Source organism: Bombus affinis, chromosome 3 (assembly GCF_024516045.1).
Source record: "Bombus affinis isolate iyBomAffi1 chromosome 3, iyBomAffi1.2, whole genome shotgun sequence".
NCBI lineage: Eukaryota > Metazoa > Arthropoda > Insecta > Hymenoptera > Apidae > Bombus > Bombus affinis.
The window spans coordinates 15,984,973-16,006,760 of record NC_066346.1 but is presented as its reverse complement, the minus strand read 5'-3'; the positions used below and the strand labels follow the sequence as shown (position 1 = coordinate 16,006,760).

Below are 21,788 nucleotides of genomic sequence, written 5' to 3'. Positions count from 1 at the left end.
AACGCTAAGATCCCTATTAAATGCACCCTGGTATGTTACCAATGAAACAATCCACCGAGACCTCAAGATACCTACAGTCAAAGAAGAAATACACAAGTCCAGAAGCAGATATAGCACAAGAGGCAACAACCACCACAACCCACTAGTCACCCAACTACTGGACACGACGGACCAGATCCGCAGACTAAAAAGAAAATACCCACTAGATTAAACCCTTAGTCCTACTAGAATCAACAATATAAAGCTATTATAATCCATGTCATTGTATCACGCCAAATTAAGTTACTGAAAATTCTCAACGAGAATTGATTGTAAATATTCTAATAAATAAAAAAAAAAAAAAAAAAAAAAAAAAAAAATAATTCTCATTCTCCGTTCGCCTTTCAATGACCGTTATTAGCGTGAGCGTGTGTCAATAATCAAAGCGAACGATGCTCTTTTGAACCTTCCTTTCCTCTTCCATTCGTCTTCCTTTTCAGAACGGAATAATGGCTAGATCTACTTTACTCGTTGCGCTGATTTAACGAGTGCGTGTTTATTCTCTCTTTATTCTTCGTCTGCTTCTGCCCTCGCGTCTGTTGAACATCGATTCGATTGCTGAACTCGACTGTGTGATTCTCCTATCAGGAACGACATTTACGTCGGAATATACATGTTACGGTCGTTCTTTAAAATTCTTCTAAATTAAAAGTTCCTTAAAACTCTCCTAGCTGCAAAGTTCTTCTCCTGAAAGAGTCGCGGTAAACGTGGATATCTGACGTTACGCGTTCGTTAACGAGCATCTCTTATGTCAAATATTACAAAGCAACGATTTACCCAAAATATAGAAATATCTTCCGAAATAGCGGACTCATCGTTAGATTATTAGATCGCGGATGTTCGTGCATTTGTGGGAATTTTAAAAATGCAAAAGTCCATGAAACGTTTAGGAAACGTAGAGGATGAAATAAATCTCTATCCGTTTCGGTTTATTCAGTCGTATTCGTGAAAGTAGCAAACTGCACGAACATACGTATATTATTATTATTATATCTTGTTTTTGCGAAAAGCATTTCTCTTGCAAGCATTTGCCTTTTATATTTCTTACTTTTGGCGTTCCGCGTACTTATAGGAAATTGCAGCTTAATCGTTGCAATAAAACTTATCGCTTTCTATTTTCCGTTTCTGCACATCTTCGTAAATTTATCGTATTAGCGACGTGAAGTATAACGGACGATTGATCGTAAATTGAAATCACAAATTCCCCATCGACCATTTCACAACAGACTGCCGCAGTTGCATGTTTTATAGGGGTGAATAGCCGCAGAGAAATCGATTCCAGTTCTACAAGGGACAAGTGTTATTGCTTTCATTTGAGCGCTCTGCCTAAGTATATTGTTCGTGGATTTACTGCAACAATGTTTGGGATTCTAAATTGCAACCTCCCAAGAGAAAACTTCGAAATGCTCTAAATATCGTATCGGCTACTTTCACGTAATGATATATTTGTTTTTTGACAAATAAATAAAGAAAAGAAAAGAAGAGTAAAATACACATCGAGAGTATTTTACCTGGAATACGTATTCAAGGATTATTTGCAGATTTTTCAGACCAAAGATACTTTTGTAAAGTGTATAATCATTTATCTGGAAAGTATTAAAAGTACTTCGTTTCTAGTAGGATTATATAATATCAATATCGTATTTAGGAAGTTGTGAAATTGCGAACTTATTAATAGGAAACACCATATAGATACAGAGAATGAAATTACTGATCGATACGGAGGATATTAATTCATTTAATATCTTGGCGATAGCAGATGATCGCTTTGCAATTAATCAGTACTCTGCAATTTATAATTGGATATAATGCAGTTAATTATTTAAATCAATTGTTACGTGTATAAAGATTGATAGCAGGCATTTATAACTTTTCTGCGATTTTCACATTAAGCATGATGAAGCAGTTGAATGATTAATTGATTCTCTTTAACATAGCCATGAGGGAGACGAATTTTTTTAAAAAGAAATATTCTCTTACCAACTACCGTCGGCAAAATACCGAGCGTAGGATTAAACTGTTAGTTGTGAAAACTATTAATATTAAATTAACGTTCGTTGGGACGATATTCGTTGGAATTATATTTTCAAAGTCTCATCTTTATGTATACTACCTGAAGTATAATATTTCTGCAAATAGTGAAATATAAAATAGTGAAATGACGATGTTACAGTAAAAATTGTTTTATCGTACAAAATTGAATATCTTTGTGTATTTGCTACGATATAATTATTAAAAAGAAGAAGAAACTTTCGATCATGAGAAAGATGGAATATAAGGAAATATATTCAGACATTGAATAAAAATTTTTATTTTCATTTCGGAGGATGGAACGAACACGAAATATGCAGCAAATTTTGCGAATATTTCAAAATGAAGGAACTGCGCAAATATAAATATTTGCAAGTTAATTGCACTTAATATGGAACACCTGACTTTAAAAGCTTCCCAAAAACAGAAACATGCTTTTCTTTTCAATTGCTTTCGAGAAATTAATAAGTCCTTTCTGTGTCGCTTTATAAATTCTTTTAACATCGATATTACGTTTTTTCCTAATATTAAATTCTAACAATTTCTTACAATTTTTCAGCTGAAAGTTGTATTAAAATAATTTTGGCAACTGCTGAAAATTGTTGAAATTGTTGCACCAAGAGCGTAATTTCTGGGAAAAAAGGGTCGATGAGAACTCAAATCCTTCCGGGACTGTTTTACTCGCTCTATTAAACAAACATGTTTAATGATAAATCATGCAAAAAGTAATATTTTTTACGTTCATTATTTAACACGACTCTCAGAAAAATTTTATAGGCTGTCAAACGTAACAATCAACTGCATTCGATCAACATGCTTTCATTTTTAAGGAAATATTTCATTTATTATTTGCGTTATTACTTTAATAAACGTTTGCTATACCGTTAACGTTCATATCTATAAACCAACGTTTACTTACAGCTTTACCCTTACATAACGTCAATCTTCGAAAGAATTACGGATTTTTATTATACAATATATTAATCTTAGTTATTATAACGTTAAGTTATTAGCAAAATTACAAGATTGAAGTTACCAGAAGAAAAAAAGCGAGGTGTTCGTTTCCTCTTTTACAAATATAGAAGAGGAAGGTTGCTTAAGAATGATTAAAACGTAAAATGAAATTCTAATTAAATAAACGCCGTATTACCATTTTTCTACTATAGTTTCGAGTAAATTCCGCGCACTAATCGTATTTCTCTACGGCACAATAATAACATTCTGTTAATCAGTCTTTGAAATGTCACCGCAAATGTTCCATGTGCAACGTGACGTGTATTCCGTGATAATTTTCTTAAACTATATGAAGTTAATGTAAATTCGAGCTATCGCGGGGAGACGCGGTCGTTAGAATACGCGTCAACGAGAGTCGTAAATTCCCGTTACGATTAGAATAATCGACACCACGAATAGTTCGATCCCCGTATTTCGGTTAGGATAATCGGGGTGGTTGATGCGGTATAACACTGAGAGTCACAGAATTATAATAATATATATTTCCAACAATTAGTCTACACGATTGAAAAGATATAAACAATTAACAACTTTATCGCACGCAGATAATATAGATGTATACAATATAGAGCAAGGCTCTTACAATTGAGCTTAGTCTCTTGGTGGACGTAGCACGATATTATACTTAATAAAATAAGCGAATGTTTGGCTATGTCGCGGATCGACTTGAATTGGCGTTCAGAATTTGACTCAAAGTGTAACGTTCGACGTTACAAGTGTAACGTCACAAGGAACTGATCGACTTTTGATGATTTCTTTGTCTCATCTTTAAGACGACCCCCACTATACTTAGGTCACGCCACCGTTCGCGCCTATGATCACGTATGTCTGTTCTTGCGTGGAAAACGTAACGGACCAAATTCGACGTTTCGAGAACTCGCTGCTTGGCGACAGCTATGCGCTCGTCGATACATTGTATATGATCCGGCGGTCAGATAAGACGATCTGACTGAGACATTGTAGGGCCGCGAGTGACGGTTAGAAAATACAGCCTGTGTTAAGCCTCGTGGCGTAACATTAACGTTTATAACATTCTATAAAGTAATAAGCAAACTAAATGAATAGCCTTCATCACGCTGTATATCCTGTTTGCATATTTAATATTAATATCAAAGCTTCCATGCAAAAAGATGTTGTATTTTGCAAGCGTATTTTATTACCGAGTGCATAATAATTCATTAACAATCCCCACGATTTATCGTCACAGTACGAAAGTACGTTCAATAATTTACATTCTGTTTTTAAACAGCCTGTTGTAGCTATACTTTGTTTTCACGTATTTCAAGTAAACATATCATCGATAAATACACCAGTACAAACGCTATTATATCGATGCAAACGTTAAAACATTTTCATCATGCTGAAATGTATTTGGTACATCAATTTTAGCGAATTCAATTAATGTATGACGAATGTTAAGCATTTACTTTGATTCGTTGAGTTTTAAGAATGAAATTAATTAAAATTTCCTTCAATCAAGGAAGATGTAATTTTAACAGAAAATTCCATTAAATTTCTATAAGTATTTCTGTAGTATCGGAAAAAGGATAGGATTAGGATGATTTAGATTTGTAAAATTCTCCTAATACTATTTATTAAGATAAATAAAAATAACAGAGATTAAATGGACAGAGAACGATAAATGTTCAAATTGAACTAAAACACAAAAGTCTTATTCCGTTCAAATCACTCTCGCAACTCTATAACTAACAACTCGATCTCTCTACAACGCTAGCAACTCTACAACTCTCGTCTTCGGCATCTGCACTCGCACGCTCTCGCTTCTCAACTCATACTGCACGCCTTTTGAATTCGTTCTCGCTGGCGTCTCAACTAACACTACCCTTAGCGTCTCTTTGTCTTTTCTCGTCCGATCGAACACGTGTCCCGAAACCCCGTGGCCAGAGTCACGCAGGCTCTTTCCACAAAACTGTCCACTTGAAAGGACCGACGACACATTGATGTACTCGACAGCGCCACGGCTCTCGCCACTTTGTATACGGTTCGGCCGATATCTTGGGCCTTTTGCCCACGATACTACATTTCTAATGGTTACTCTTATCCCTATAGATAAAAATTAAAAAGCAAACTATCCTATAAAAATTAACAGATAAGATTATTTTTTCCTGTTAATTTCTATGCCATAATTGCCTCTTCGATTCCCTATTTCTCTACGATTTATTCGTCTCGTACACAATTTTAACGTAATATTTGTAACAACAGACAGAGATACTTAGTTAGATTTAACACGATTCTTTTTTTTCGCTTTTGTTAACAAATTATTCGCAGACCGCAGCTCCTCCTTCGATAAATTTTAATTCTCATTACGTGTACGTACATAAAACGTAGCGAGTACGAAACAATCACAGAATAACGTGATCTTCGATGAGATGCGATGTTTTAATAAGTTCTGATAATAGATGCATCATTAAATATGTAATTGGAAATGGTTGTTAATCGCGAGCATTAAATAATAATGTAATTTGAAAATAAATTAAATTCGATATATTTATACCGAATATATTAAAGACGTTTTAACATCGACATATTCAACATTTACTACTATTTTCCAGGCACAATATCTTCTTGTCGTTACGTATTTGAAACCTCCATAATATCTGAATTTATTTTAGCGGACACAGCAGTATGTAAAAGTTACATTAATAAAAAAAAAAAAAAAAACAACAAATCGCGCTTATCTTTGTTAACTTACAAGATACGTATTATTAAATATCCAAAGAACAATTCTAAACAATTTTGCAGAAATAACATTCCAAACAAATATAATACTTATTAATTGATATATTAAATTCGTCGGATGCAATTTTTTAATCGCACATGAAACAAACGTATATTTCTCATTTCGTTGAATTGTTTTCTACATTTAAATTATTCCTGGATAGATGAGAATTATACGAAACTCACGAAATAAGGAAATAAGCAAAATAAAAAGAAAAAAAGAAGAAAAAAGAGAAGAAACTGGTAGATTTCACTTATCGTTAAACTTATATTCTTAAACCAAGTTAAACTTAGTTCGCCATCTTCGTGATATCACGCAATTCAACAAACTGTCAGATGCAAATACAACGTTAACATAGAATTGTAACGATAAAAGTTATATTCGAAGTTATGGTAATCTCATCTGCTATGACTCATCATTGTGCAACTGTAACTTATACCATTAACAAATCTGTATTTTCAGCCACGTTTCTAACTATAATCGTACATTCCATGTACATAAGTAATGTCCACATTGAGGAACGTATAACGCTTAGTTAATAAATTCGAAACCACATCGTTCGCGTGTAGTCCACGTGAACTATATTTGAATTGTGTTAAAATGGCAATTTGTAAATTTTATACGTCATATCGAAGGGATTAAGGATATTGAAGGAGAATACATAAATATTCGAGTCGCGTACATAAGTCTTAATATTACGAGCATAAATCTCCAAAATCTTCCGAATCTCCGTCGTATCTCAGCCACGTGAAATTATTTTTCATAATCTTAGTACGTTATTGATCTACGATATAGTAAAAGTTCTATACAATAAGTAATAAGCTTTATACAATAGCTCGTGGTTGATAACTCCGCTAAAGACGTTAAATACAATTTATGGCAACAAAATTTTATCCTATTTTAACAGTTCGTGGAAATAAAAATCGACGGACTTATGCAACCTCCAGTTGGCGAACAAATTAACGCAAGTTCCCAACGAATGAAACGCGAATAATGAAATTACACGAATACCGAGGAACGAACTTTAAAATTCCTCGTATCGATCGAATCGACTGTTATTCATTGAATTTCCCAGGATCGCTAAAATAGGCTAAATCTCACGGGCCAAGGAATTTCCGACGATATGAAGGAATTAGGTAACGTTGTCGGAGAAGAGTGCGCGAATGTAATACAATACCTTGGAAAAGTAAAACGTTTCTTTTAATAATGTAAATGGGCTGAAAAATATTGCGGCAGAAGCGAGCAATTACTGATTCTACGTGAAAAACCGAGTGGAAAATGTGGAATAAAATTTGTAAAAATTTCAGTACACCGGTTAAATCCTCAATTTCGATCCTCGGATGAAAAAAAATTAATTGTAATAAATCATACCAGGTGTTTTTCCTATCTTTCTTATCTTTCACGTAGAATCACACTCTGTGTTTCTATTCGATCTATTGGCCAAAATCTATAAAATTCACGTGGCGATCAACGTATCGATGCATTCTGTCAATTAAAAAAAGAAGATATAGCTTAACGTAGAATAATCTTTTTTATTGCGATAGTGATGGAAATTTCATTATCGAGATTAATCGTGACCTTGTTGAAAGTCTGATCGGCGCTATAACGAAAGAGTAGTTAGGCGAGCGGAATCACGGCGTGGAATGGAAAAGCGTGAGAAAGTAGTCTCATAATGTAATTAATGATCGAGGAATCGAAATTCTGTCGTATTTTACAGCGAGGATAAGAACTACTCAAGCGACAATCGAATGTCACTTAAGCGCTCTGGAGATGGAATCAATTAGTACTTGAGTGGCGTTAATTCTTGCGCGAAGATAAATTCTCGCAAACTATTCGAAAAATAAGGATTAAAAGGTTTTTACATAGGGAAGCGTAGGATTGAAGCTTAGGATTTAATTTTGACGCGAATAAATGAAAGTTTAAGAATCGAGATTTAATTGAAATAAAAGTAGGATCGTTAAATTAAAAAACGTGAATAATTCTCAATTTTTGTCGCATATGAAGTATAGACACAAGTCTTTCAAATAATAAAATATTTAACCAACGTTAAATATTTAACTATAACGTGAAAGTAATATAAATGTAAATGAATATCGAACATTCTGAATTATAACACCAATTAATCGCATGCTAATTAATATTTACGAATCATAAGCGAAACACGATGGAAAATCGAAATTCGATATATATATTTCGAACCGTAAAAATAAGATCAGTAGAATGAACATGAGTTGGTGTACACTAGTTTTTTATTAAATGAAAAATAATTGATACGAATAGTAATAATAATAGAATATTTCTTAATTAACTTTTTCATTAATAGATATTATGTTTACATATATACAAATAAATATAATTTTCTACAAATAATATATATGTTATCAATTTAGGATATGAGTATAAAATTTCTCACCATGTCACAAATTTTCCCGAACGTTATTTTTCGCATTTGAACTTGCAGTTGGATACTACGACTATATTTCTTATATTTGTTTACAAGTTTAATAAAACTATTTTACGCTATGGCTTCGCTTGTTACTTACGGCTTCTTCAAACCAAACGATTAAGAGATGGAATAAAGCTGAAATTACGTGATATAATATGCGCGTATACTTCGTGTGCCTGACATTACGAGCATCACACTACTTACAAAGGAGATTTTATCTTGTATAAATCATACTTTTACTTTAGCAGCATGATAAATTTTATCCGATTACTTGAAAGCTGTTTGTATTCCGAGTTATTAAGCATCGTTATAACAACGAATGGTGTTGATAATTCTCTAATTTATTTAAATTTCCAAATTAACATAAAGTGTTACGTAATTATTTTATAAATGTCTTAAAACGTTATGAATATTAGTTTATATGAAATCTTCCCTTAGAGAACGTGGGCGGATGAATATTAAACTTTGATGGAACGCATCTAACGATGAAATATTACATATCTATGAAATTCATCTAAATGATTAAATATCAGATATCTATGGTATTCATCAAACGATTAAATATCAAATAATATAAAAAAAATATAAAATAACAGTTAGCAACATTTCGATATTATGGATTAATTGAATTAACTTTTAAATCGAAACACAAACGTGTTAACTACAACCTGCGGATTAAAGCGATTACAACTTTTTCCTTTTTTTTTACTTTTTTTTTTTTTTGATAGGAAAACTTCAACCAATACTTTTGTGTAAGCCTGTGAGGTAAGCCTCGACTTCTAAACTAACTTCGTAAGCTATAGAACTAAAAGAGCATAATCGTAATGTGATACGAATAGTCGGAAGAAATTTAACATTTATTTAAAAACTATATATATTTATTTAAAAACCGCTATATTACAAAGTCTTTAACTATATTTTTATGAATCTGTATAATTTTTTAGAATTTTAAAAGGATACATATATATATGCAAGATCCCTAGATTTCATGTAGGATAGGGATTCTTTTTGTTTCGCGGGTAGCACGACAGGCTGTGTTTCACGGACAGACCGATCTTCCCTTGTTTTACGGACGACCATTTTAAGAAGCACTTTTTTCCCGAACGGACGGATAGAGAGTTACATTAGAGACAAACAAGGTTATGGAATAGTTATTTAAGATTTTAAAGACTGAAGAAGAAAGATCGGTAGCTCAGGACGTTGAAAATCGATTCTCAATTTTCAGGTAAACATTGTACTAAAGACTTGTTATTTCCCGTTTATATAATTATTGTTATTTATTGTTATAAACGCATATTAATTGTCGTTTATTTTTGTATTTTATTATTTACTTCATAATAAAAACTCGATTTTCAGACTACAGAATCGATCCCTGAATTATCACCAAATTACCATCTTACAAATCGATTTTCACTACGCCATGCCGTTAGAAGTGAAGCTACGTATCGCCGTGAACGAGAACGCAAGAGGGAGAAAATAGAATGCATAAGAATCCATAAGAAAACCAGAAGATGAAGTATGTGATGTCTTTCCTCCAGAATATCAAGCAAGAGATCATCGTCCGCGGTTATTCAGTTTATCGATAGTGAAGAAAGCCGCAAACAACTTAACCAAGGTAAGCCATTACAGAAACATTGCACTCACGATGGATGACGCAACGGCAGCGTCATACATCGGTACAAGTTTAAACTTCGTGTTTCGAGATATTTACTTAGAAGAATCGGAGATCATCCCCACAAGGAAAATAAAGACCGAAATCGAAAAGCCCAATCTTCAAACAGAAACATTATTAGAAATCTTCCAGAAACAAAACATGCATGAGAGAGAAGGCACAGACTTTGTCATAAAACAATTTGATGGAACGCAAAAAGCCACAGATTGGAGTATGAAATATTCATATTTCACATACGCATCCCTTCCATACTCTAATATGAGTATGAAACCGAATACGAAAAATACGAAATCCAAACTGATGAAAAAAGGATCAAGAATTTGAAGAAATATCTGGGAAAAACAGCATCAGAATGGTACCAGACAAATCTGCCAAAGGATGAAGAATACAACTGGGAAAATTGGAAGGTGGCAGTTCAAAAAGCTTCTGGCAATAAAGGTTGGTCTGCGATACGCTTATAACTTTAAATACATTTCAGGTTCATTCACTGAATATGCCATAAAAAAGGAATGATTAATATTGGAAGTAAGGAGGAAGACTTCTGAAGAGACAGGGATAAATCTAATTGTTATTGGATTACCCATACACATTCAAGATAAAATCGATAAAGAAACAGTACAATCAACAAATGGCTTAATCGGATTCTTGGGGCAATATCAGACGAAGGGAAGAAAAACACAAGGGAGTAACGCAAGATTGGACAGAAAGCCAGAGCCACTGCCCAAGAAACAACCTTGTATGATTTATGAAGCACTGAATTTCCCAGGTCGATTTCACCCAATAACAACTCACCAAAGAAATACATGCACATACTCATCGATCATTTTTCAAGGGCTGTTTTTATGTCCACATCGAAAACACAACACACAGAAGATATCATAAAACTTATAGACTCGACAGGAGAAACTGATTGCATAAAAATTATCCTTGCAGACCGATACCCAGTAATGACATCCAAAGAAATTCAAGAGTATACGAGGAAAAGGAACATTAAATTAATTTTCACCTCGACAGACTGCCCATCCTCCAATGGACTGAACAAAAGGGTAAATCAAACATTAGTAAACAGGATCAGATGTAATTCAGACAAAAATAAGAGAAACTGGACAAAAATCACAGAAGAAAGCGTAGAAGAAAACAATAACACCAGACACAGTGTAACGGGGTTTGCCCCAAATCATTTACTGAATGGAAAAATGATTGAAATCGTCCCTAAGGAAATAATGGAGAATAAGATAAACCTAAAAAGAGACAGAGAAGAAGCATTCAAAAACTCAACAAGAAATTTCGAAATTAACAAACAAAAATACGATAAAAAAAGAAGAGAACACGAATTTAAAATCGGTGATATGGTCTTCACCCATAACGGAAAAAAAATGAATAGAAATAAGCTGGAAGAAATTAGGAAAGGACCTTTCATAATTCTAAGAAGGATTTCAAACTCCATATATGAAGTAGATAACGGTAATCGGGGATCTGAAGGGAATCTGTTCCACTCCCCATTCGAGGGGCGGTATAAACTCCCTAGAGTTCATGTAGGATAGGGATTCTTTTTGTTTTACGGGTAGCACGACAGGCTGTGTTTCACGGACAGACCTTCTTTTGTTTTATGGACGACCATTTTAAGAAGCAAATTTTTCGCGAACGGACGGACAGAGAGTTACATTAGAGACAGACAAGGTTACAGAATAGTTATTTAAAATTTTAAAGACTGAAGAAGAAAGATCGGTAGCTCAGGACGTTGAAAATCGATTCTCGATTTTCAGGTAAACATTGTACTAAAGACTTTTTATTTCCCGTTTATATAATTATTATTTATTGTTATAGACGCATATTAATTGTTGTTTATTTTTGTATTTTATCATTTACTCCATAATAAAAACTCGATTTTCAGACTACAGAATAGATCCCTGAATTATCCCCGGATTACGATCTTATATATATGTACATATTTGTATATTTATATATATATACAAATATATATATATATATATATATATATATATATATATAGAGAGAGAGAGAGAATGTTACAAGGAAGTAATCTAAAACTTCGTAAATTTGTAGTACATGTTTAATGAGAGAAGTATAAAATATCTGATAAGCGTAGATCCAAAAATTAATCCTATTTATTTGATATACCGTACTTTTTATTTAACATTTAAATCGAACGTTTAAATCGAACCCTCGATAGAATAGATAGAATAAACGTGTCCAATAAAATAATCTCCTCCATCATCTGATTTGAATTCAACGAATTTTTTTTATGAATACACATAGAGAGAAATCTACCTATTGTGGACACACGTACAAATCAATAAATAATGCATGTCGTGCAATATCGGCTACAGAAGGAATAAATAGAGAATTATGTGTTATCCATAGATGGCAGTTATACAGTGACTACGAAAGGTATTTAAATAATATGAATATAAATACATGATACATGTATTAAACTTGGTATTATTTAATGGTACTTTCATACGATTATAAGGATTTGATTTGAAATATAAAAGCTGATAGGAAAACGGTTCATTGGAAAATATGGACACGCGCAAATATTTTCTCGTGCCCGCAGTATATTAAAACAGAAAGTCAAATGAAATATTTCTTATCAATGGCGAAGGATATTTTTCTCTTCTTCTTGACCCAGCAATTGGATTTCATCAATATTATATAACGTTGATTAAAATTTCCTTTTCTCTCGAGTGAGTACTATAAGATCACAAAATGACATAGATCTTTTCTTTGCAACTTGCTGAATATAAAACTGCGTCCTTTTACAGGCAACCATGTATATTCCAAGCGTGATGAAGGGATTAGATCATCGTATCGTAAATTATGCTTACTTCCAACCCCAAAGGCAGACTTTCTATGTGCTTGTCTCTTTGCTTCGAGGGCCAGCGAACTCTTCACTCTATATGACAGAAACAGCCTAGAATCCAGGGGGAAATTTGAAAGTCAATCAAGGAAAGAACTGCAAGGTGGACAGAGCAAGGTCTCGTAGAAATGTATGTGAGATTCGTTTCTCGCAAATTACGAGATACGGAAACGTTTAAAGTCATCTACAGGCGGAAATCTGTTCAAGACAGTCGCGGTAATATTTCGACGTTATATTTCATACGTTAAGCCAGCTATTATTTAAATATGTTCTTTGAAATTAAGTAAAATCAAAGTAGCTGAAAAAGTACAGCTGATAAAATTACGTTCAAAACGTGAATGAACAATAATTTTTACTTTCGTTACGCTATTGTTATCGATTATCCATTATTTCTTATGGCAAGAAATGGGAACGTGCTTAATTTACGATAAAAACGAGAAACAATACGTAAAATATTTTTCACGATAAATTATTTTCATATTGTTTGAAATAATTTTACGCTTCCGCGATATAAGTGGCGAATGTAATTGAACAAGAATCATTTTTGATAAATGTAACAGATATATACCGTATATATATGCAAAATATATTATAACGTTTTAATTCATAAAGTTACGTAAAATTATTGGAAATCTATGTACGTAGGTATGTTTAAATATTTCATTCATGTTTTTATTCCATTGAATTGCAAGTTATATAAAATCATTTCATTAATAGTATAGTTCAATGATATAAGAATTGCGAATTAAGAATATTGTTTATTAGTGATATAAATAATTAAATTAGTAATAATGTATACTTAACACGTTCTTGTATTTTGTTATTAAGGTAGAGTTAAATGGTTAAAGAATTAAAATTATTTCGCTCTTCTTTCAAAATTATTTCAATCTCAATCTCATGTTTTAGAAGGGAAAACTATAATTTTTGTTCTTAAAACATATCATCCCCTAATAGTCTGCGTTCGAATCATGATTATTCTAAAAACCACTATGATTGTGTTATTGAAACAACGTCATCAACTAGTTTCTTAAAGTACGTAGATGCTATTGAAACAAACTACGTACATGCATAGTAAGTTTATATGAATATTAAACATAAGAAACTTCGTTTGACTTGATTTGGCTGAAATCAGCTTGTCGAAGTGCATCATAGAAATAAGTCACGTCGATAAAAGTTGTAGCGCAATATCTATTAGACTGTCATTAAAGTCATCGTTGGTACATTAATAGATGGTATCATACAGTTAAACGACATGTCATAATATTCTTTCATCTAAACCATAGTAGCAACAGACTGTTTCCTACAGACTAGAGGTATTTCATGGGACGATCATATAAATTCTTAAATACAATAATGTATAATACACATACGTACATACATGAACCAAGTCTGTAAGCATAATCTATAGACTATAATAAATACGTGAAACATTTTGAATTCTGTATTAGATTTGAAGAAATCTCGAATAAATCAAAAGATATTAAATACTACAAAACTGTGAGCATTATTAAGGATTAGGATGTGATTTTTTGAAAGATATAAATATAATTTATGAATAGTTTCAAAGATGAAGGTGAAAGAAATCTGTAACAAGAATTAGTCCCTTAAGGAAACGTTAATTACTTTGTTACTGTAGAAACACTTGTGGATTCTTCGTTATAAAACTAACAATTATCTTTTATCTAAAGGATATGTTATAATACAAAGATCCTTAAAATTATTCGATGGAATATCCTATTGATATTAATGCTGATTACCTACTTTTTAACCTATCATTTACAAAGAACAGTTTATTTATCGAAGCTATAAACTTTTTTGCCCGCTTCAGAGCTTTCATCGACGATTTATGACGTACATGGTGCAATAATGCCTAATGCGATTCTCTTTAATATCCCATATTGCATACATTCTCGTACCGATTACACAAATTGTTTGAATTCAAGAAACATGCGATCACTATACCGGTATAAATTTGTTATTTACTTGATCTGAAATATCCTTTCAAGTTTGAAGTGAAATTGAAATTCTTTCAAATAATCTTTGACTTAAAGATGTTATTTATAGTTTCGCGTTTATCGATATTGATTCCCTAAATTTAACTGATTTTAGATGTATATTTATTTTACGATTTAAGCATTACATGTTAGTTTAAGTATCATTTACATACCAGCTACTTGAAATCCATTTAATTTCATGTAACTTAACTAATTACAGAACAAGGTTTAACTTTTACGTTAACTAAGCTCAAAATGTCCATGAAGCATGATTTGTTTCTGGAAATTCATTTAACTATTTTAACTAACGAAATGTATAACGAAAATTATCGATTTTCAGAACTTTATAATATAATGGAATCGTTTTACATATTTGCGGACAAACAACACAACACAGTTTTCGTTTATGAATACGAAATAAAAAATTTAAATAAAAATTATATTAATCCTTTCGGTGCGAGTTGTTTTTTAACATCGATGGTACGTATAAAGCAGTAAAGCATGTGCGTGACCTGAATACATTTCCGGTCTTTTTATAACGATTGTGAACAAATAATGTAAAACTATAACTTCAAAACTATAACGTATGTTTCCAGATAAAGAAAATAATCACAGACTTCGCTGGATGCATAAGCATTCATAGACAACATCAATGGAATTTTTTCTGATGAATATGTACTTCTCCTGTAGGAAAGTATGAGATGACTCGTTTGTTTGTAAGAAATGTTCAAGAGCAGTTATGAAATCATTTACGGATTTCACTACGTTTTACATATTCGAAACCTTCCATGTTTGCATTTCTTTTCTGTCTCCCCCTTCTCGTGAATACTTAAATACATGATTTTTTCAAAACTTCACAAAAATAATCGTAAGAATCTGTTCTATTTTTTCTCGTATATTTCCTTGTTTGGAAAAAGGAATAGTTTATGACTTGTAATTTGTAAAATTACGCTAATAATATCAGTTTACTTGTACAAGATGGCCACCATACACATATTTGTCACATTAGAAAATATAGACCTAACCAAACAGGAATATTACACATTACAAGTTAACGTACATATATATGTAGTATCTATTTACAAGTATCGCAGATTACCTCTTGAAAAGTAAGAAAACATAAAGACTAAAGTAAAGTTGTAAATCTAAACTACAGTTCAAGTTATACAAGGCATGCAAAGCTTCTCTTGAAACGTTAGGTGCGTACTTCGATATACAATATAAAGAAACATAGCCCGCGAGAAAAGCTATATAGTACATGCCATACAGATCCCTCGCCATAACTTTGTCAATATGCGCAACGAAATCGGTAATTCTCGCGCCACCAATCAAACGCCGTTTCTCTCGCTTTGGATAATTGAATTAAATCCAGATCGTCCATGTTTACAGCGAAGCAACACGTGATACCGCCAAAAGTGCTTTCCACCCCCTCACATAACTGACATCGGCCGTCCGTGGATCCAACGGAAGGATTTTGAACGTTGGAGAATGCGTAACGCTGATTGGCTATTGAGCTCGAGGGTCGATCGTAGAAGGGGACGCCGGGTCGCAACGAGCCTCACAGTACCACTTCGACTGTGAACGCGATAGGAATTGGATCGTCTATTTTACAAAGCTCCTTTATCTTTTGCAACAATTACATTCGAATGTCTTTTCAAGCGCTAACGACATAATCGACGTTTGGTAAGCGATTAGTAACTGCGAATTCGTAGAATTCGTGGATAATTCTCGAGCTGTTTCGTGCGTACGCGATATTAAGTGGCACGCAAACAGGTGCACCTATTCGCGTAGCGCAAGAAATGTATCACGGAGGTCGTTCGAATTCGGGTGCACGATCTATGCCTATGACTGTGCAGTAGGGCATACTCTTCTCGACCACTTGTCTGGCGCCAACCACCACTATTGTCTCGCGAAGGCCAAGCTGTAAATCTTCGTTGCTTATACCGTTTTCTTGGTGAGTGTTAATTTTTTACTTATTCGATGGTATAATAATACCGTTATTACGAGGTAAAAGTTTTTGGATGTGTGATTTCTTGATTGAAGAGACGCTATCATTATTAAAAGTTTGAATATCCCGCCACTAGCGAGGGAAACATAATACAGAATGATTCTTTCATTTGCTTACATTCGATTTGTTAATTTTACTCCTATTCTCCTTTTTAATTCGTAATTTAATTGTGAGGACATATGCTATGGAGCAATTTTTGTTACTTTTAGCATCGTTGCTTTATTTGTTAAGACTGTTGAGCAATACGATCGTTTACTTTATTTACTGCCTTGTTTGCTATTATTCTACTTTTAAAGACAGGTATTTTGGAAATATAAACTTCTACATATTGGTATAATATTGATATACTTGAGATAAGCTCGTTTATGCTGTTACTGTTTAGGATCGTTTATTCATTAAAGTTATTGTAATCATATGACAACGAGAACTAGTGTAAAATATATAAAATGTATAGTTCTATTTTAATAATCAATTTTTAGTGCCTTTAGCGAAACGAATTGATTCGTATTAAAAATGTCGTTTAGTGAATAGGAAAATAGGACACTGAAGGTTTAACTAATTTAAAAGGATTTAGTTATTGAAGATAGTACTTGCTGAGCAAATGGATCGCGAAGTTGTCATAATGCTACAAATGATACACGCTTGTTAAATGAAAATCCATCGACTTTTCATTTTTCCATTTGTTTAAGAAATATGTTGTCCTATTAGTTTATTCCATTAATATTTATAATGATATATGCAAACAAAAGTGTATAAATAATAATATGCAAATAATTTTTTAACTTAAATGTCACTTATTTAATGTTTTATAGAATGCTATAAGTATACTACTGATAAGATTAATTAATCGAGAACGGAATTAATGCTGTTTACTGTAATCAGAAAGAAAATGGATTAAGGAGCGAGAAGATTTCGAACGTAGCGAAATTATTTGTTGATTGAATATCTCCTCCAACCCGACAAGCAATGCGGGTTATTACAAGTAGTTTTTACTTAATTTCCAATTAGTTATCGTATCTATAAGGTGTGGTCAAAGTTTCGGTACATAAATTTAGCTTGCATCGTATTGTACCGATTTATTTATATATCCTTTTTTATATGATTTATGTTATTGAGTTAGGATTATATTAAATTATTAATAAAATGAAAGAAAAATGGAAATTAAAATTAAATAAAATAGAATTGCATTAAATAAGAAATAGAAATAAAGTTGAACTAAAGCAAATTCAATTAAATTATTTCTTTTTACTTGCCTATGGGATTCTGGGATTATTAAAGTTCCTATTACGTACTCCTATTCTCGCTAATTCTTAAAATGAATTGACTATGAAATGAATGAGACTATTTCTCCGATTATATTAAATAGGCAATATCAATTACGTGTAATTGAATACATTATTCGAACGTTTTCTACAGAACTCTTGTTATTAATACATTATGGAAAATTTGAAACCAATTCGATATATATATATAGAGGTTGCAATGCATTTATTGCAAACATATGCTTAACGAAAAATTAGTATACAACATTAGTAGTAGTCTCAAACATACAATTAATTGCAGTAAATGTCCTGCGACTCTTACATACATTGTCATACTCGTTTGAAATTGTAATAATACGTTAATCTTGTCACAGTATCGATAGGATATCAAGATATTCTTAATAATATGTCCACAAGGAGTTTGCAGGGATATTCAAATATTTTCGCGAACCACTGTAATTCAGCACAAGAGCAGAAAATTCCAGATTTTTTAGTTCTCGATCAGAGTGAATGTTTATACAAGTAACATTCGCTATCTGTGTCCATATTTACCGAACATTTCTATTAAACCTGCGCCAAGCTCGTAGAATGCCTCAGGTCGTATATGAGATGTCAGTTTTATCAAACGAAACGGGACCAGCTCCGTCTTACGTTTTCGATTAATTTTTTTCAAGATCTTGCTCTTGCATAATTAAATAATTTGAAAATTTATAATAATATGTATGTAGTATCTTAATGGGTCTTAGAGGAAAGGACAAGTAATGATGTTTTGATTTAATTAATAATATTCGAAGCAACGAAATAATTACAATGCTGTCGTACGTCTTATTTTCAGACGCGGCTTTCGACTTCCCGATTCACACTCTTCGGCTTCTACACTCGCTCGCTCTCGCTTCTCAATTCACATTCTGCACACCTTTCGCATCCGTTCTCTCCGGCTTCTCAACTAATACTGACTTTAACGTTTCTTTTGTCTTTTCCCGTCGTTCGAGACACGTGTCCCGAAACGCGCGTGGCCAGGGTCACGCGGGCCCTTACCACGAAACTTAAAAAGGACCGACGACACCTTGATGTACCCGACGATGCCGCGGCTCTCGCGACATTGTTTACGATTCGGCAGATATCTTAGGCCTTTTGTCCACGATACTACATGTATATATAGAAATTTAATAGAAACAAATAGCAGGTGGACTTGTTAGATCGTCAGAAAATTATAGATTGTTATGTTTATGTATCGTTCATATGACACGCTGTAAAAGTAAGAAACGATAATTATAAATTTATCGAAATATATTTATTATAAAGAGAAAAGAGAAAATGGCAGGGAAATATAGAGGAAAATTTGTTCGTAGGACGCTTCGTATTCAAGAGATTCCAAGATTGAAAATTTGCCTACCAAGTATACTTGAACTTGGCTCATTACGTGATAAATTAAAAAAATGTATTCGATGATATACATTTGATTTGTATAAATCGGTTTCGTTCGACAACTTAAATTCGAATATACAGGATTCTTTATTTTCGAGAAGATCGCGTTTGAAAATTTACCAAGCGTACTAGAACATGGCTAATTCTGGACCGAAGAGGAGTAAACAATCGACAGGACGCTATTCTACGTGTGAAAATAAACTGAGAATGTGGAACAAAATTTATTCGCAAGACGCATTGTTTTCAAGAAAAATACATTTTTTTAATTTATCACGTAATGAGCCAAGTTCAAGTATACTTGGTAGGCAAATTTTCAATCTTGGAATCTCTTGAATACGAAGCGTCCTACGAACAAATTTTCCTCTATATTTCCCTGCCATTTTCTCTTTTCTCTTTATAATAAATATATTTCGATAAATTTATAATTATCGTTTCTTACTTTTACAGCGTGTCATACGAACGATACATAAACATAACAATCTATAATTTTCTGACGATCTAACAAGTCCACCTGCTATTTGTTTCTATTAAATTTCTATATATACATGTAGTATCGTGGACAAAAGGCCTAAGATATCTGCCGAATCGTAAACAATGTCGCGAGAGCCGCGGCATCGTCGGGTACATCAAGGTGTCGTCGGTCCTTTTTAAGTTTCGTGGAAAGGGCCCGCGTGACCCTGGCCACGCGCGTTTCGGGACACGTGTCTCGAACGACGGGAAAAGACAAAAGAAACGTTAAAGTCAGTATTAGTTGAGAAGCCGGAGAGAACGGATGCGAAAGGTGTGCAGAGTGTGAATTGAGAAGCGAGAGCGAGCGAGTGTAGAAGCCGAAGAGTGTGAATCGGGAAGTCGAAAGCCGCGTCTGAAAATAAGACGTACGACAGCATTGTAATTATTTCGTTGCTTCGAATATTATTAATTAAATCAAAACATCATTACTTGTCCTTTCCTCTAAGACCCATTAAGATACTACATAATTTTGGGGGCTCAGCCGGGATCTAGAGCGCTAAGTGACAAGTGAAAGTGATATTTCGGAACGATGAGTGACTACAATGCAGGTGAAGCAGTTTTGACTGACGAGCAGGTGGCTCAGATGCAAATACCTGAGTTGAAAGACGAGCTGAGAAAACGACGGCTGAGATTAACGGGTAGAAAGGGCGAGCTGGTAGCGCGATTGCTGGCTGCGGTACGTTTAGACCGGGAACACGGTGCACGGGAGGAAGACGACGACGACGATGATGTTTTAGAAGACGACGACGACGATGAGATGGGCGTGATTGGGGACCGTTTAGACGGCAACGGTCCAGGGAATCACGATCTCAGTAGTCAAGACGGCGGAGTTCGGGTGACTCCAGTGGTAAGACGACGAGGACAAGACGAGCCTAAGTGCACGGCGTTAACGTTCGAAGACGTAAAAGACTCGTTAGGAAGATTTAGCGGAGATGATCTACCGAATGTAAGCCAGTGGATAAAGGATTTCGAGGAAATGGCGGAAGTGTGTGGCTGGTCGGACATCCACATGGTGGTTTTCGCCAGGAAGCTTCTCACAGGCTCTGCTCAAGCCTTCGCACGCCAAGAACGATGCACGAAGTCCTGGGCGAAGTTTAAAAAGGCGTTGGTAGATGAATTCCCAGACATAGTGAGTGATCGGGAGGTACATCAAGAATTAGCGCATAGAACGAAAAGAACAGACGAGAGTCTGCTTCAGTATATGTATAATATGCGTGAGATTGCGAGACAAGGAAGAGTCGATACACAGTCGGTAATCGACTATATTATCCAGGGTATTCCCGATGAGGTTGCGAATAAAGCCATACTATACGGGGCCAGGAATATGCAGCAGCTGAAGGAACGCTTCAAGCAGTATGAAGCGATGAAAAGTGACATGAGGGCGAAAACAAAATCTGGGGAACGCAAGGACGATAAAGCAAAACGGTCAGCAATGCGGAGTCAGACGAGACAAACGAGCAGTGATACCAAGAAGTGCTTCAGTTGCGGCGGCGACGGTCACTTAAGTGCTACGTGTCCGAAGAAAGAGAAAGGTGTGAGGTGCTTCAGGTGTAACGAACTTGGGCACATGGCGTCAAGGTGTACAGCACAACCGAAGAAGACCTACATCATTTCAAGACCCGAGAAGAAGAGATACATGAAGGAGGTGACGATAGACGGATGTAGGTTTACATCGTTGGTAGATACGGGTAGTGATCTCACGTTCATACGATCAGACGAGTATGAGAGGTTAGGATCACCACCGCTAGGAAATGGTAAGCTTA

The 21,788-nt window shown here is 34.0% G+C and overlaps 2 protein-coding genes and 2 long non-coding RNA genes across 12 annotated transcripts in view; 3 read left to right on the top strand and 1 right to left on the bottom strand.

Annotated features, from left to right (window-relative positions):
- Positions 1-21,788, bottom strand: part of LOC126914696 (uncharacterized) — a 733,243-nt gene that overhangs the window by 692,342 nt on the left and 19,113 nt on the right. The window lies entirely within an intron of this gene.
- LOC126914749 (uncharacterized) overlaps positions 1-21,788 on the top strand; it is a 51,826-nt gene that overhangs the window by 13,442 nt on the left and 16,596 nt on the right. The gene's annotated exons all lie outside the window — the stretch shown is intronic.
- Positions 10,306-11,391, top strand: LOC126914916 (uncharacterized). The gene is made up of 3 exons (XR_007709936.1): positions 10,306-10,349; positions 10,421-10,708; positions 10,876-11,391. It is a non-coding gene; the product is annotated as an uncharacterized LOC126914916 (long non-coding RNA).
- LOC126914828 (uncharacterized) lies at positions 11,475-15,270 on the top strand. Of its 2 annotated transcripts, XR_007709837.1 has the most exons (5): positions 11,477-11,708; positions 12,328-12,354; positions 12,437-12,650; positions 12,729-13,039; positions 15,158-15,270. It is a non-coding gene; the product is annotated as an uncharacterized LOC126914828 (long non-coding RNA). The 2 variants fall into 2 exon arrangements; XR_007709836.1 differs by having other exon boundaries at positions 11,475-11,708; positions 12,328-12,650.